The sequence below is a fragment of the Suncus etruscus genome, chromosome 12, assembly GCF_024139225.1.
Source record: "Suncus etruscus isolate mSunEtr1 chromosome 12, mSunEtr1.pri.cur, whole genome shotgun sequence".
Lineage (NCBI taxonomy): Eukaryota > Metazoa > Chordata > Mammalia > Eulipotyphla > Soricidae > Suncus > Suncus etruscus.
This window is the reverse complement of record NC_064859.1, coordinates 90,423,006-90,435,171: the sequence shown is the minus strand read 5'-3', so window position 1 is coordinate 90,435,171 and position 12,166 is coordinate 90,423,006. Positions and strand designations below refer to the sequence as shown.

At 49.4% G+C, this 12,166-nt stretch overlaps 1 protein-coding gene across 5 annotated transcripts in view; it reads left to right on the top strand.

The window, feature by feature from the left end:
• Positions 1 to 1,175: 1,175 nt before the first annotated feature.
• The window catches only part of DTNB (dystrobrevin beta), a 263,193-nt gene continuing 252,202 nt past the window's right edge, over positions 1,176 to 12,166 (top strand). For all 5 annotated transcript variants that reach the window (XM_049784478.1, XM_049784477.1, XM_049784475.1 and 2 more), the window contains exon 1: positions 1,176 to 1,227. The gene's annotated coding sequence lies outside the window, so the exon portion shown is untranslated. The remainder of the gene's footprint in view (positions 1,228 to 12,166) is intronic.

The window sequence follows — 12,166 nt, the reverse complement described above, 5'->3', positions numbered from 1 at the left end:
CACCTCTTCCAGGAACCCCTCCACCGGGTCCAAACAGATGCCTGACCCTGTGTGTGGTGGCTGGACTTGGCACAGCTCAGCAGGCTCATTTATTTCCTCGGTGGCTTTCTCTTTAAACCATGCGCTCCTTGAGCTCAGGGACCGTGACCATGGACCTAACCTACCTACCCGGGCACCCGGTGCCAAGCGCTTGCAGAGAAGCAATTTCGTTTGCAAAAATTCCCTTTTGCATGCATGCTTTGTGGATAAATGATTCACGTAGGGGTGGAATGGCTTTTTTGCATTCTTCTTTTTTTTTTTTTTTGGTGGGGGGCACACCCGGCTCCACGCTCAGAAATCACTCCTGGCAGGCTTGGGGGACCATATGGGATGCCGGGAACCGAACCCAAGTCTGACCCAAATTGGCTGCGTGCAAGGCAAATGCCTTACCACTGTGCTATCACTCCAGCTTCTGGTGGTGCTTGGGGGACCATAGAGGGTGTTGGGGATTGAATCTGGGTCAGCCACATGCAGGACAAGTGTCCCAACACATGCTTTGCTATTGCCCCTACCCCCATTTTTATGATATAAGTACATAGAATTATAGAGGTAATTAAATTACATATCTATATATAACATAGATATATGATCATATTATTTACATATAACTATATTGTACTTTTTTGTTTTGGGGGTCACACCCAGCAGTGCTCAGGGGGTTTGCATTCAGAAAATCACGGGATGCCGGGATTCGAACCACCGACCTTCTGCATACAAGGCCAACCAACACCTTACCTCCATGCTCTCTCCGGGCCCCCCCACCCTTGGCATTCTTTTTACCTGCGGGCGGGCCAATCTGGCAGGGGAAGGCCTATGGAGAAAGCGCGCGCGCGCGCGCGCGCGCGCGAGCAGGGGGCGTGGCCCTCCCAGGCGCGTGGGGCGTGGTCACCAGAGGATCCCACCTGATGCCACGCCCCCAACCAGCGGAAACCACGCCCCCGCTCCCCGCGGGCCGGAAGGGGAGGAAAGTGCGCGTGTGCGAGAGAGCGAGGGGCGTGGCTATCCGAGAATCACCATAAGCCACGCCCTAAGCCCCGTAAGCCACGCCCCCGAGAGAGCGCGTGCTGGAGACGCGCGCGCCCGCGCACCGGGACGGACTCGGCGGCGCGCGCCGGGCCTGAGCGGGCGGGCGGGCCGGGCCCTGGGAGGCGGCGGCGGCGGCGGAGGCTTCGGGCCCCGGGCCGGGAAGTAAGTGGGGGCTTGGTCGGGGTGCTGGGGGCATGCGATCGCTGGCAGCTACGGGAAGGCTACCTGGGAGCCTTCTGGGGGTGCAAGGCCCGGCGGTGGGGATGCACTGGGGAGACCCGGCTTGGCAGGGTTTTGGGGTGCAATGCCTCCAGCCCCAGCCGGGCTCCTCCCGGGGCTGGAGGCTGCCAAGGGGGTGGACGAGGAGGCAGGTCCTGGCAGCGGGCAGGTGAGTACCGTATGCAGGCCCCGGCAGAGGGAAAAGAGTGCCCCCCCACCCTCTACCCTGCACCCCATTTCCAGGGGCGCCCCATTTGGAACCTGCCTCTGGTCTCGAACCCTCCCTGCTGCGGGGGAGGATGCGGGGACATTCCCAGAATGGCCAGGCCAAGGGGTGCCCTGAAAGCGGATCCTACCAATGTGGGTGCCCCCCCCAATTATGCAGAACCCCCAACCTTGCCAGGCCCCAGGTAGTGAGTGCGTGGCAGCTCGGAGCGGGCTGGGATCAGGCCTCGAACCCACTCGAGGTCGTGTCTTTCCTAGGTGCTGGGGGGGACCTTGTCCAGGGTGGCCTGCCTCAATTTCTGGGTATTTTGGTTTGGAGCTGGGGGAGCAAAATTGGGGAAACTCGGGAGCTTATGAGGCTTTATTATTATTATTATTATTATTATTATTATTATTATTATTATTTTACATGGCTTTTTATTATTTTTACATGGGGGAAAGCAGGCAGAAATTTGCAGGAGAACTGGGGTGGGGGGCCCCCCAACTGCCCACTGGAGTTTGGAGGCCTGGGTGTCTGGGCAGCCTGGGGCTTTTCTGCGGAATGAATGAATGGAGGAGGGAAGAAGCCAGGAGAGTCTTGTTCTAGACAGCTGCTCCCGTTAGGCATGGCCCAGGGCTTGTCCTGCGCCTCTAGTGTACCCCAGAACCCTAGATAGGTTCTAGGGTGCCAGAGCCTGGGGCCTGGACAGTGACCGCCCCTTGGCACTTCTGTTTCCTCTCTGCCACCTTCACCTCTCCCTGGCTTTGACTCTCAGGTTGCACCTCGCACCCCATAACTAGCCCTCTAGTCGGGGAAGAAGGAGGCTCTTTTGATGTAGAAAACCTGTGTGTTGGCCTTTTTGGCTAGGGTCTGCATCCCTGCTCTCCCCAGGGGCTGTGTTTGGGTTCTGGACCTGCTGCTGCTGCCGCCTCGGTTTCCAGCCCGCTGTGTCTCTTGGGCTATGTTGTTTGACAAATTAAAACTTGACCTTTTATGAGTTCTCTTAGGATCTTTGGCATCTGTCAGTGGCATTCCCTTCGAAGGGGGCAGTGTTCTTAGGCTGGGGGGGAGAGACACTAGGGTTTCTCTGCACCCATGATGGACCAGAGACACTTTCGTTTGTTTTTGGGTCATACTCAGCAGTGCTCAGGAATTACTCCTTGCAGGCTCAGGGGAGTATATGGGATGCTGAGGATCCAACTCTGGTTGCTTTTGTGCAAGGCAAACAACCTACCCACTGGACTATCACTCCGGCCCTTAGTTTTTTTTTACTTGTTTGGAAAACAGGGATCAAGATCTCACAGAAGACCAGGTGCCTCTTTTTGATGCCTGTAATATAACTCAGCCAGGGGCTTGAGAGATACCACAGCAGTAGGTAGTTTGCCTTTAACAAATCATCCTGGTTCAATCCCTGGCATCCCATATAGTCCCCCGAGCCTGCCAGGAGCGACTTCTGAGCACAGAGCCAGGAGTAACCCCTGAGCGCCACCTGGTGTGATCCCCCCTCCCAAAATATTATTCAGCCAAACCCTCCTCAAATTAAAACTCAAGACTACTAAATAGAGCCTGTGGAGATCCAGAGGGTGGGAGTACAGGCTTTCATGGCTCCCACCTCCCTGGAGTTCAGTCCCAGCTCCCTGTGATCCCCCAACACTCTTGGGAACACCCAGCTGGGAGTAGTCCTTTCGTACCTCTGGATGTGCTCTCTCCAGAGAAACCAAAATGAGTAAAAAAAAAACCAAACCCAGATTTTGTGTTTGGTAGTCGATCTGGAGAAATCATTGAATTTCTCCTTAATTTAGGCACTGTGCCCTTCGGATGTTGGTGGGGGACCAGCTGTTGCTTCAGGCGGACTCTTCTAATTTGGGGTGATTTGTTCCAGGTTCTTCCAATTGTATCTTACTTTCAAATCAATGTATGTGGGGGTGTGTGTTTGTGTGTTTACATATATGTGCTTAATATTGCCCAGTGGTTTTTTTTTTATTAAACTTTATTGATTGATTGATTGGTTTTTGTGCCACACCCAGCAGCACTCAGGGGCCACTCCTCCCTCTTGCACTCAGAAATCACCCTGGCAGGCAGACTGGGGGACCAGATGGGATGCTGGGAATTGAACTAGGTCCCTACTGGTCGGCTGCATGCAAGGCAAATATCCTACTGCTGTGTTCTCCCTGGCCCTAGGTGCCCAGTATTTTTTTTTGGGGGGGGGCCCACAAGGGTGCTCACAGGGGTTACTCCTGACTCTGCACTCAGAAATTACCCCTGGCGGGGATGGAGAGATAGCATGGAGGTAACGTGTTTGCCTTTTATGCAGAAGGTCAGTGGTTCGAATCCCGGTGTCCCATATGGTCCCCCGAGCTTGCCAGGAGCTATTTCTGAGTGTGGAGCCAGGAGTAAACCCTGAGCACTGCCGGGTGTGACCCAAAAACAAAAAACAAAAGAAATTACCCTTGGCAGGCTTGGAGGACCATATGGGATGTCCGGAATTGAACCACGGTTGGCTGCATGCAAGGCAATGCCCTACCACCATGCTATTGCTCCAGCTTCCAAGATGCCCAGTATTGAGCTGGAATAGTTTTCAGAAATACTTCTCAGTTCTGGCCACTATACAGATAAGATGTTGAAACTTAAGTTACCCGGGAACATTTTCTCCTGCTGATTTTCAGTTCATCCCCTCTTTCTCCCTGGTTTTTCTTTTTTTTTGTTTTTGGGTCACACCCGGCAGTGCTCAGGGGTTACTCCTGGCTCTACACTCAGAAATCGCTCCTGGTAGCTGCCAGGATTTGAACCACCGTCCTTCTGCATGAAAGGCAAACGTCTTACCTCCATGCTATCTCTCCGGACCCCTGGTTTTTATTTCTATTGCCCAGCCTGATAGGGTGGGGACAGGGGAGCCCAGCATCTCTCATATCCAGGTCCCTGGGGATGGAGTTTGTGGGTACTTCCTTCAGGCCCTCACCCTGTTCCCCCACCTCTTCCCACCAAAGTTGCAGTGAGCTTTGTTGAAATCTTTATATATTTTCATCAATATATAGGTAAGGTAGAATAAAAGCCAGCCCCCCCCCCCTTCAGACTTTCTCACTTTCTTATTTGGGCCACACCTGGGGGCACTCAGGGGTTACTCCTGGCTCTTGGCTAAGAAATTGCTCCTGGCAAGCTGGGGGGGACCATATGGGATGCTGGGATTCGAACCACCATCTGTCCTGGGTTGGCTGAATGCAAGGCAAACGCCCTACTGCTGTGCTATCTCTCTGGCCCTCACTTTTTTTTTCTGCCTTACTCTTAACCAAAACACTCTTTGTCTCTGTCTCTCTCTGTCTCTTTCTGTCTCTCTGTCACTTTCTGTCTCTGTCTCTGTCTCTCTCTGTCACTCTCTGTCTCTGTCTCTCTGTCTCTGTCTCTGTCTCTCTCTCTCTCTGTCTCTCTCTCCCCACACTGTGCTCAGGGATATCTACTGGAGGGGCTTGGGGAAATATATGTAGTGCCTGTGCTTGAACCCAGGTCTGCTGTGTGCATGGCAAGTGCCCCACCCTCTGTGCTCTCTCTGGCCCCTCAGCCTCGTCTCTTCCTGCAGCACTTGTTGTGCAATAGCTAGTTGCATCCTCACTCACTCACGCTGCTTAGGTTGTTTGCTGATTCAGAGATTGCTGCATCGAGTGAGTGACTTGCGGAGGCAGAGAGATGCCCATATGAATTTTTAATTGATGGCGATTTAGCTCTGTTGGGCCTGAGGATCTGGCTCATTAATTTTTCACTGGGAAAGTGGTACCGGTTGTGGATCGTGGTCCCTGTTTTTCCAACCTTTCCCTCTCCGGTGGGCACTCCGGTGCCTGACTAATAAGTCTGTGCAGGCTATGCACTTTGCAAATATGTTTGCCAGACAGAAGTTTGTCTTTTCCCTTTGCCTGCGTGTCTCTGACTATATACAGCATTAAATTTTTATGGTATATTTATCAAGCATTTCACCTCTAAAAAAAATATGTGTCTATCTGAGTAAAATTTCTCTAGCCTGTGGTCTGAATTATATTTGTTTTGATCTAAAACTAAAAATAGAGTTTTGCTTTCTATGTGCAATTTCTTTCTCTCATTTTCATTTTGGTGCCAAACCCTGTGATGTTGGGGGTGGCCGTGCCTGGCTTGGTTCTGTTGATTTTCCCCGACGATGGTGGCCTGGCTGTATTGGGTGGAGGGAACCAAGTTCTCTACCTGCAGAGCCTGGACCCCAGCCTTCCATGTAGAAGTTATTAAATTAGTTAAGTAATGGGGCCCGGAGAGATAGCACAGTGGCGTTTGTCTTGCAAGCAGCCGATCCAGGGCCAAAGGTGGTTGGTTCAAATCCCAGTGTCCCATATGGTCCCCCGTGCCTGCCAGGAGCTATTTCTGAGCAGACAGCCAGGAGTAACCCCTGAGCACCGCCGGGTGTGGCCCAAAAACCAAAAAATTAGTTACGTAATAAGCAATTTGGGGGGCCACACCTAGTGGTGACCCAGGACTTTTCCTTGTTCTGTGCTTCTGGGTGATTCCTGGCAGTGCTCTGGGAACTGGGGATTTGAATCAGGGTTGACCCCTGGTAAGGCAAGTACTTCACTGTTCTGTCTGCCCAATCCTCTGTGGTAGAATTTCCCTCCTCTTCCCTCTCTTTCTCCTCCTCCACCTCTACCTCCTCCTCCTTAGCCTCTTCCTCACTTTCTGCTCCTTCTTTCCTTCTTTCTCCTCCTCCTCCTCACCCTCCCCTCCTCTTCACCCTCCTCTTCCTCCTCCTCCTCCTCCTTTCCTCCTCACTCTCCTCCTCTTCCTCACCTTCCTACTTCTCACCTCCTCCTCCTCCTCACTCTTCCTTCCCCTTCACCCCCACACCTCTCGGTTCTTGGGGCACGATGTGGGATGCCAAGGATCAGGCCTAGGTTAGTCAAGTACACAGCAAACGCCCTTCCTTCACTCTGATCCCCACCATGGATTTCTTTATGGGCCAATGCAGGGATAGAATTTTCATTTTTTTTCCACTTTGGATAGTCAGTTTTATGCTAACTTTTCTCAAAAGTTTTTTTTTTTTGGTGGTAAAATACATAAAATATAAAATTTACTGAACTAGTTTCTTTTCCGTGGATGGTTCTGGGCATTAAAAAGAGCGACATCTTGGGAAACTTTCACCATCATCATTTCCAGAATTTTTTCATCTTCCCAAAATGAAACTCTTTTTTGCTGAACATTAGCTTTTTAGTCACTCGTCCTCTTCCTACTTCTGTAATAATGTGACGACTCACAGCACCTCATTTCAGTGAAATCACACGATATTTTTTCCTTCCCATCTGACATATTTTACTTAGCATTATGTCTTCAGTTCATCTATGTTTGAGTGTGTCAAGAGGTTTTTTTTTTTTTTTTTTTTTTTTCTTCCTTGAGGTGCTCAGGGGTTATTCCTGGGTCTGTACTCAGGCATTACTCGTAGCATTGCTCAGGGGACCATAAGGGATACCAGGGGTCAAACCCGGGTTGGCTGCCTTCAAGCCAAGCTCCTTACCCTTTAGACTATCTCTAGTCCACACTTAGATTTTTTTTTTTTTTTTTGGTTTTAGGTTTTTGGGCCACACCTGGTGATGCTCAGGGGTTACTCCTGGCTGTACACTCAGAAATCACTTCTGGCTTGGGGGACCTTGGGGGACACCGGGGGATTAAACTGAGGTCCATCCTCGGTGAGCTGCGTGCAAAGCAAACGCTCTACTGCTATGCCACCACTTTGGGTCCCCACTTAGATTTTTTTGTTTGTTTGTTTTGTTTTTGGGCCACACCCGGTGATGCTCAGGGGTTACTCCCAGCTCTGCGCTCAGAAATCGCTCCTGGCCTGGGGAACCATATGGGATGCTGGTAATTCAAACCATGGTCTGTCCTAGGTCAGCCGCTGCAAGGCAAACAGCCTACCTCTACACCATCGCTCCTGCCTCATCCATTTAGATTTTTTTTAAACACAAATAGATCAGTGTAACTTTGGCCAAAACAGTGTCTTGCATCGAGCTGCCTGGTGCTCCCTCTTCCCCACAGCTCTCATTATTAATATCTTGCAGTAGGAGGCTACTTTTGTTGCAGCTGATAACCAGTGTCGAGGCATTATTGTGTTTGAACTATAAATTGCAGTTTATAGCTTACAATAGGCTTCCTTCTTGGAGTTGTCCAGTTCTGTGCATTTTGGAAAGATGCAAAATATCACATGCCCCAGTGGCAGTTGTTCCCTAAGTTGTACACAATGTGTATGGAACTTAGTAACCCCGAGACCCTCTGTATCATCTAGTTGACTCCTGGTCATTAGGACCCTTTTCCTGTATTTCTACTTCCATTCTAGTTTCTAGAATACTGTAGAATGTATGGGAGGGTATCAGAGCCTTTTAGCATGGCCTCTCTCTCTCCAGGTCATGCAGTTTAGGGTCCTCTGTGGCTATTTGAGGGTAGATAATCTATTACGTTTTTGAGTGAATAATATTCTGTCAGGTGAAAGTCTACCATGCTTTTCCCTTTCACCTGTGGAGGGGGCTCCTGGTTATTCTTGGGGGTGTGGCCTCTGGGAATTGGTGGGGTTATGCGGGTTTTTGTGTGGATAGGAATTCTCTCCTGGGTCAGCCCCTGGGAGCACGGGCACCAGATGTGAAGAACTGTTTAGCTTTTAAGAAACTGCTGCAGGGCCCGGAGAGATAGCACAGCTGCGTTTACCTTGCAAGCAGCTGATCCAGGACCAAAGGTTGTTGGTTCCTGGTGTCCAATATGGTTCCCCATGCCTGCCAGGAGCTATTTCTGAGCAGACAGCCAGGAGTAACCCCTGAGTACCGCTGGGTGTGGCCCAAAAACCAAAAAAAACAAAAAACCAAAAAACTGCTGCAGGGGCTAAAAAGATAGCATTTGTGGGTAGAGCATTTGTGTGTATGTGGCCCATCCAAGTTGGATCCTTGGCTTCCCATGTGGTTTCTGGAGCCTACTGAGAGTAATTTCTCAGCACAGAGCCAGGAGTAACTCCTGAGCACTGCCAGGTGTGGCTCAAAAACAATAAAAGAAATGCTCCTGTCTCGAAAGTGATTGTGCCATTTAGCATTCTTGATGATTTTGAAAGATTATTTCCTAAAACCTTAAGTATTAAAAAAAAAATCTTTAAAGGGGCTGGAGAGGTAGCACAGCAGTAGGGCGTTTACCTTGCAAGCAGCTGATTCAGGACGGACGGTGGTTTGAATCCCGGCATTCCATAGGCTCCCCTGAGCCTCCCAGGAGCGATTTCTGAGCACAGAGCCAGGAGTAATCCCGAGCATTGCCAAGTGTGACCAAAAACAAAAAACAACAACAACAAACAAAAATGTCTTTGAGGGGCCGGGCGGTGGCGCAAGAGGTAAGGTGCCTGCCTTGCCTGCGCTAGCCTTGGACGGACCACAGTTCGATCCCCCGGCATCCCATATGGTCCCCCAAGCCAGGAGCAACTTCTGAGCACATAGCCAGGAGTAACCCCTGAGCGTTACCGGGTGTGGCCCAAAAACCAAAAAAAAAAAAATGTCTTTGAAGTAATAATACAAATAAAACAAAATAATACAAATAAAACAAAACAACAAACAAACAAAAATGTCTTTGAAGTAATAATACAGTGGTTAGGGATTTGCCTCTACACAGCTGACTTGGGTTGCATCCAATATGGTTTCCCATATGGTCTGTTAAATACTGTCACGATTGAAGCCACAAGCTCAAGAACCAGGAGTAAGCCCTGAACACTGCCAGATGTGGCCCCAAAACAAAACAAAAAGTCTTTGTGGGCTGGAGAAATAGTACAGGGGTCAAGGCACTTGCCTTGCATGCAGCTGACCATAGTTTTCTTTTTGGCATTGCTTCTGTTTCCCCGAGTACTGCCATGAGTCAATCCTGAACACAACCAGGACTAAGACTTGAGCACCACCAGGTGTGGCCCCAAACCTCTTACCAAAAGCTCAGGGATCACTCCTGGCTGGCTCAGGGGACCCCAGGGACTATGGGGATTGAACCCAGGTAGACAGAATGCAAGACACTTGCCCTACCTGCTGTGCTTTTGATTCGGCACTGGTTATAAGTATTTCTACTTTTTTTTTTTTTGGTTTGTTTTGTTTTTATGGGCCACACCTGGTGAAACTCAGGGGTTACTCCTGGCTATGTGCTCAGAAATCACTTCTGGCTTAGGGGACCATATGAACGCCTGGGAATTGAACTGTGGTCTGTCCTAGGTTAGTGCTTGCAAGGCAGGCGCCTTACCAAGTGCGCCCCGAATCCGGCCCAGTATTTTAACTTTTTTTTGGGGGGGGGGGTTGGGTCACACCCGGCAGCGCTCAGGGATTCCTCCTGGATCTATGCTCAGAAATCACTCCTGGCAGGCTCGGGGACCATATGGGATGCTGGGATTTGAACCACCTTCCTTTTGCATGAGAGGCAAATACCCTACCTCCGTGCTATCTCTCCAGCCCCCAGTATTTTTACTTTTAATGCAAAGGGAAGTCCTGGTCCTCAAAGAGGTATTGAAGGGAAGAAGGCTAGTGGACAGCTGTGTTCAACTGGTCAAACTGGTCAACTCCGGCCTTTCATTCAGGACCTGCGAAAAACTTTGTCCTTGGTGGGTGCCCTAGCCCCATTGGTGGAGACACTCCTGTATTTGGTGGTTTTCATCTTGGTACATATTTCCTTACCCTGTTTTCCCTATGTTCATGGCTTTGTATCTTAAAAACCTTTATGTTAACTGTATTTTTTTTCTGATGAGGTTTCCTCTCAATGTTGTGACTTACCCCTGAGAATTTAGAACCAACTCTGTTACTTTTGTTTTTTTTTTTTTTTTTTTTTTTTTGGTTTTTGGGCCACACCCGGTGACGCTCAGGGGTTACTCCTGGCTATGCGCTCAGAAGTCGCTCCTGGCTTGGGGGACCATATGGGATGCCGGGGGATCGAACCCCGGTCCGTCCTAGGCTAGCGCAGGTAAGGCAGGCACCTTACCTTTAGCGCCACCGCCCGGCCCCTACTTTTGTTTTTTTCTCAGCGAGTAAATTCTGTTCCACTAGATCACCATTGACTTTTCTATTTTCCTGTGGATTGGCAATTCGTTTACTCCGACTTTCCTTCAATTCCAGGAACTTTGCATAACTTTGGAGAGCAGTTGCATAAACGGGTTCACAACTACAGATCGTAGGAGGCTTAATTAATAACCTGATTGGATTATTTTATTCTATTTTAATTGTGGAAAGTAGGCTTTACTTAACACACAGTTTTCCTGAGGGTTTCCAGGGTTAAAAGCTTTTCCTTGCGTGCCTGTTGCTATGGAGGGATTGAATTTGTGGTGCTGGGAGGAGTCTCAGCCCCCATGTGAGGCCTGAACTCTGTTCAGGCCAGCAGTGTCATTGATTCAGTCTGGAGTAGGGGCTCAGGTAATGCCTGAAAGATTTTCCTTCCATCATTCCACTGCTTCCCTTTGCATTATTCCCCTACTCAATTTAATTCATCTCCACAGCTTCAAGTCACCAAACATCTCTGAGAGAACAATGTTTTGTTTGTTTTTGGGCCACACCAGATGGTGCTCAGAGGTTATTCCTGGCTCTGTGCTCAGAAGTCACTCCTGGCGGGCTCTAGGGACCATATAGGGTGGTGGGGATCGAACCTGAGTCGGCCACATGCTAGCTAGACAAATGCCCTACCAATTGTGTTATTGCTCCAGTCCTGAGAACGATATTTGTCAGGAATTCCTCCCATCCATTTTAATCTCTTACCCCTGAAGTAAGTTTATTTGACTTCATGACATTCTCAGGTGATGGGGATCCATGTACCAAAGACTCTAGTATTTCCTGTCACCTTCCTAGTCCTCACCAAAAGACGGTGAGACCAGTCATTGCCCCTGTTTAAATAATGTGAGAAGAAACTTGGGTAGAATCCAAACATTATACCAGCTTTTTTTTATTATTATTTTTTGCATTTTGGTTTTGGTGCCACATCTGGTGGCACTCAGGAGTTACTTACTTCTGCACTCAAAAATTACTCCTGATGTGCTCGGGGTGCTGTATGGGGTGCCAGGAATTAAATCTGGGTCAGCCACATGCAAGCAAACACCCTACAAGCTGTGCTATTGCTCTGGCATCACATCAAACCACTACAATGTATTTGAGAATGTTTTGTGTGTGCACAGCCTCCTGGACACCACTCGAGGGCCCTGGGAATTGTTCTTTGCTGTGCAGCCAACCAGGCCGGATGCTCTGTCCTCAGGTTCAGTGATGTGGGGGTTACCTGGACCCTACAATGCTGGCAGCCACCAGGGCCACCTCCACTGTGGCTTGAGCTCAGGGTCTCATACATGCGAGGCATATGCTGTAGCCCTTTGAGCTAATTCTCCAGCCCCTAAGCTAGTAAATTTTACTTTATTACTCTTAATTATTTTCTGGGGGAGTGGCTTAGATCACCCTTGGCAGCACTTAGGGCTGACATCAGGGTGATGTGTGCTCAGGGGTCACTCCTGGCATTGCTCGGGGGACCATATGCAGTGCCAAGGGTTGAACTGGGATCAGCTGTGTGGTAGGCAAGCATCTTAACCCCTGCATTATCTTTCTGTCCCCATACTTCAGTAAGTTATATTTTTTATTTACTAAAATTACCTTAGATCATATTAAAATTAAAAACTAATTTATGGTCAAGAGCCATAGTAGAGTG